Genomic DNA, 5,971 nt, shown 5'->3' on the forward strand with positions numbered 1-5,971 from the left:
CTTAGTACAGTGCTCTGCACACAGTAAGCGCTCATTAAATACTGTTGAATGAATGAATACAAGGAAACTGGGTTGGACAGTCCCTGTCCCACATGGGGTTCACAGTCTCAATCCCCATTTTACAGATGAGGGAACTGAAGTATAGAGAAGAAGTGACTTGCGCGAGGTCACACAGCAGCCGAGTGGCAGAGCTGACATTAGAAGCCGGGTCCTTCTGGCTCCCCAGCCCGTGCTCTATCCTCTAGGCCTAGCTGCTTCTCATGTGAAAGCAAGGTGTCTGTCACAAACGGAAACTATGCAGATCTTAACCGTGACCCATTCTCTTCTAGCTGGAGAAAGCTGAATCAGTAATGATCAAAGCTAATCCCGCTACTCTTTCTTTAAGGGGAAATTTTATTGAGAATTTAGGATCCTATTAGCAGAAATATTGGTTAATAGCAGTGAATATAGAATCCATAATCACTGCCTTTGAGGAAAAGGTGAATGCTACGTCTTTCTACATTCTTCTGAGAGGAAAACTGATATATAGTCTCAGTTGCACGTAGAAATAATAATCTGGGGAAGCACATTAGGACTAGAAGTGCAAATGACAGTACCATCTAGTGGTCTCTGCACATGATAGCAGAAACTGCAGTTGAATTCAGTTTCATCCCCCTTTTACCATCATCTTGGGGAAGCAATTTCACTTCCTTGACAATATTCTGAAATATAACGTTGGTATTTGTCAAGCGCTTACTATGTGCAGAGCACTATTCTAAATACTGGGGTAGATACAGGGTAATCAGGTTGTCCCACGTGAAGCTCGCAGTTAATCCCCGTTTTACAGATGAGGGAACTGAGGCACAGAGAAGTTAAGTGACTTGCCCACAGTCACTATAATAATAATAATAATAATAATGTTGGTATTTGTTAAGTGCTTACTATGTGCAAAGCACTGCTCTAAGCACTGGGGGGGATACAAGGTGATCAGGTTGTCCCACTTGGGGCTCACAGTTTTAATCCCCATTTTACAGATGAGGGAACTGAGAAGTTAAGTGACTTGCCCACAGTCACTATAATAATAATAATAATGTTGGTATTTGTTAAGTGCTTACTATGTGCAAAGCACTGTTCTAAGCACTGGGGGGGGATACAAGGTGATCAGGTTGTCCCACTTGGGGCTCACAGTTTTAATCCCCATTTTACAGATGAGGGAACTGAGGCACAGAGAAGTTGTGACTCGCCCACAGTCACCCAGCTGACAAGGGGCAGAGCCGGGAGTCAAACCCATGACCTCTGACTCCCAAGCCTGGGCTCTTTCCACTGAGCCACGCTGCTTCTCCATAGTAAGCTAGTGATGTCTGACTTTCAGGGATACAGTTTTTATCTGTAATTCTATATCACCACCGTCATCGTTCCCAAGTTCTGATGGAGAAAGTTTAAATGAGTGAAATGGAATAGAAGCAGTGTGGCTTGGGAGTCAGAGGACGTGGGTTCCAATCCTGATCCACTACTTGTTTGCTATGTGACCTCGGGCAAGTCACTTAAATTCTCCGTGCCTCAGCTTCCTCATCTGCAAAATGGGGATTCAAAACCTGTTCTCCCTCCAAGTTAGTCATGGGCCTCTATTATCTTCTCTCTACTCCTGCTCTTAGCACAAAGAATGCATTTCACCAATACCACAGTTATTATTATTATGCCAAAGGAATGAATACTTAACAGAACCTAGAAAAACTCTGCCCCCCAAATACTTTGATTCCAGGATTTCTAGAAAACCTATTCCACTTGTCTCAAAACCATTGTCTGTGACTCACAGCTGCTGCCCTGAAGCTACTTAGAGAGGCAGCGTGGCTCAGTGGAAAGAGCCCGGGCTTGGGAGTCAGAGGTCATGGGTTCTAATCCTGGCTCTGCCGCTTGCCAGCTGTGTGAATTTGGGCAAGTCACTTCACTTCTCTGTGCCTCAGTTACCTCATCTGTAAAATGGGGATTAAAACTGTGAGCCCCAAGTGGGACAACCTGATCACCTTGTATCCCCCCCAGTGCTTAGAACAGTGCTTTACACATAGTAAGCACTTAACAAATACCAACATTATTATTATTATTATTATTACTTTATTAAGGATGATACCCACAAAATTTTAAAAAAGGAATTTCTTTTTATTAAATAAGAAAAGTTGTTCCTCTCATACTCACCCTTATACTTGTATCTGCATCTTTTATTCACCCTACCCACAGCACTTGTGTACATATCCATTATTTACTTATATTAATGTCTGTCTTCTCTAGAATGTAAGCTCATCGAAGGCAGGGAACATGTCTATCGTCATACTGAACTCTCCCAAGCGCTTAGTACAGTGGTCTGCACACAGTAAGTGCTCAGTAAATACGATTGATTGATTGACTCGGGGTGCTGAGGAAATACGTAGATATCTCTAAGAGTATTTAGAGATTGTTAGACTTGCTGGATTTTGAAGGCTTTTCTGCCACTCTATCCTTGTTGGATTATTGTTTTAGGAAAATGTTGTTTCTGAAATTTGTTATTCAATCTATGGCAGCACCTGTGTCCTTCTAGGAGGGGAGGTTTAGAATGCAGGAAGGACTGAAGGAGGAAGTCTGCCATCTGGTGTATCGATTACCAAGAACCAAGCACCCTGGTCAAATCAATGCTGTTCTCAGTGGGACAAAAATGCCAAGATTATGCTAATTACTACCAAGTAGATTCCAGGCTAGGAATCTTCATTTCGGAAGAATGAAACCGGACTCTAAAATCTGACGGAAACTTACGTTATAAAGTCCAATATGTTACTCCCATTTCATCCTGTAATGTTGGACTTAGTTAAAGCGATGGAAATGCCAAATAGATTGAGGGTATCACTGATCCCCTCACTGAGAGTTCTGCAGCCAGATTTGTCTTCAGGGTAATAGTGGCTTTTGCAAAGTCTGGATCAAAACGAATAGTGAGGCAGCTGTCTTGGAGAGTTCTTTGCGCATCCCCGGCGAATACCTGAGAAAAGGAAACATGCGGTAGTTCTTTCCACCACATCATACCCAGAAGGGCGATGCAGGAGTGTTGACTAGCAAAAAAAAATAAAAAATGGGGGACTTTGGGGTTGCGAGAAGCAGGGTCCTGACTCAGTGTGCACTGGCCTCTGAGCACAAAACTTGGCAACAGTAGATGACACATGGGTGTGAAGATGAAAGATGTGATGTCTCTGCCTCCTTTGTCCTTTCCTATAGGTGCTGCCTTAGAGGACCAGAACAGAATTTTGACCAGCATTTCTGCCTGGCAGACTTGCATCATGGGAGCAGCTATATTATTATAATTGTATTTGTTAAGCACTTATGTGCACAGCACTGTACTAAGCGCTGAGGTAGATACCATATAATCAGGTCGGACACAGTCCCTGTCCCATATGGGGTTCACGGTCTAAGTAGGAGGAGAACAAGTATTTAATCCCCTAGACTAAAAGCTGGTTGTGGGTAGTGAAAGTGGCTACCAATTCTGTAATAGGATGCTCTCCCAGGCACTTAGTACAGTGCTCTGCACACAATAAATGCTCAGTAAATACAATTGATTGACTGATGGATTGACTGTCCAAGGTCATTCTGGTGGAGCCAGAATTACAAGCCAGGTTCTCCTAGTCCCAGGCCCATGCTCTTTCCACTAGGTCAAGCCGCTTCATCACTAGGTTAGTTGCTTCAGAGGTCATGGGTTCCAATCCCAGCTCTGCCACTTGTCAGCTATGTGACTGAGGGCATGTCACTTCACTTCTCTGTGCCTCAGTTACCTCATCTGTAAAATGGGGATGAAAACCGTGAGCCCCACATGGGACAACCTGATCACCCTTTATCTACCCCAGCGCTTAGAACGGTGCTCTGCACATAGTAAGCGCTTAACAAATACCAACATTATTAGATCAGTGTTCACATAGTGAGGGCTCAACAAAGACCATTAAAAATAATTCTAAAGATGATCCACATACAGACCTTCTATAAATTGATGACTATTGGAATGACGATTTTTCAAATAAAGTAAATCCTGATCAAAGCCCTGACCTCAATTCTCATTTGCTAATAAGCAAATGACAAAGTCAGGTCTGAACTGGGACAACTATTAAAGGCACATTGTGGAAGAGGTGAAGGGAAACCTTGGATTTAAAGAGAGAATAAAAGAATCCCCAGATAGGCGGCCTGCTAAATATAAAACATCTGCTGTCTTAGAAGTAGATGATCAGTACTCCCTGTTTATTTGAGAGGAAAAAAAAAGTTCAGTCTACGATTGAATTCCAAGTAAAATTGACATTTCATAAAGGAGTGTAAACTAGAGAGGTGACTGAAAAGTTCTTCAAAATCAAAATAGGATTATTTCCCTTCGCAAAACTCTACGATTCAGATATATGTGGCATAAGCTCATTAAGGAAAGATAATCTTTTTGGCATTGATTTTTGTTATCCTTTCTCAATGAATAGGAATGTTTACCTATATAATTTTAGTCTTCTCACTTTTTAAATTATGAAATGTCTTAGCAAGCCAAGGGAATTATTCATTCATTCCTTCAGTAGTATTTATTGAGCGCTTACTATGTGCAGAGCACTGTACTAAGCACTTGGAATGTACAAATCGGTAACAGATAGAGACAGTCCCTGCCCTTTGACGGGCTTACAGTCTAATCGGGGGAGACGGACAGGCAGGAACAATAGCAATAAATAGAATCAAGATGGAAAAGGGTGCTTATGTTTATTGTCCCAAGATACGGTAGAAGGATTCTCCCATTTCTAGCTGCAGAGAGACTCCTCACATCCATCCATCCATGGGAAGCAACATGGGTTAGTGGAAATAGCACTAGTCTGAGAGTCAGAAGACCTGGGTTCTAATCCCCTTCTGTCACTTACCTGTGTACGATCCTGGGCAAGTCACTTAAGTTCTCTGTGCCTCAGTTGCCTTGTCTGCACAACGCAGATTAAATACCTTTTTTCTTTGCCCCTTAGCCTTGTGCGGAGCAGGGCTATATTTGATCTGATTGTATCTTCCCCAGCACTTAACATAGGAATTGCGCATGGCAAGTGCTTAAATAATACCACAATCATTGCTATTACAACAGAATTGATGGAGTTCTGCGGCCTAGTCCCTGATTGGGATAGGTAAGGAGAATGGGATCTCAGGGTTATTAGTTTCATTGTTCATGTTTCTCAGAGCAGGGGTGGTAACTTTTCTTCTGGGGGGAGAGGAGTTCTGAGGGGGTGTGGCATTGGGGGTGGGGTCTTTGGGGTTGGGGAAAAGGAGAAGGGAAGGTGAGGAAGAGAGAGGGAAGGAGAAAGAGATGGAGGAAGTCAATGGAGAAAGGGGTGGTTCTCGCTGGACACTAGAGAAGCAGCATGGCCTAATGGATAGAGCACAGGCCTGGGAGTCAGAAGGACCTGTGTTCTAATCCCCACTCCACCACTTATCAGCTGTGTGACTTTGGGCAAGTCATTCACTTCTCTGGGCCTCAGTTACCTCACCTGCAAAATGGAGATTAAGACTGCGAGCCCATGTGGAACACGGACTGTGTCCAACCTGATTAGTTTGCATCTACCCCAGCGCTTAGAACAGTGCCTGCATATAGTAAGTACTTAACAAGCACCTTAAAAAAAAGATGTTCTCCTCTCTCCAACCTGCTTGCCCCTCTTCAATCCGATCTCACACCACATAGGTTCATATAAATGACTCTCAGTCCCCATTCATGCCATGATGAACCCAACCTCCACAGTACCCATGAGGACTCCAGTCCCAGCTGACAGGAGGCAAGAGGTGGGATCACAACCCTCCTCTTCTGATTCTTCTCTAAATCCAAGGCCAAAGCTGGCTATGCTACACTACCCTTCCTGCCCCCAAATTATGGGTGGCAAAGCCCAACGGCAACAAGGCCATGGACCATGGTCCCCAAATTATGAGAACCTGTCTCTGATTGCTAGGGCTTTGCTCAGATTGTAAACTCCTTGAAGGCAGGGAT

The sequence above is a fragment of the Ornithorhynchus anatinus genome, chromosome 12, assembly GCF_004115215.2.
Source record: "Ornithorhynchus anatinus isolate Pmale09 chromosome 12, mOrnAna1.pri.v4, whole genome shotgun sequence".
In the NCBI taxonomy this organism is placed as follows: domain Eukaryota; kingdom Metazoa; phylum Chordata; class Mammalia; order Monotremata; family Ornithorhynchidae; genus Ornithorhynchus; species Ornithorhynchus anatinus.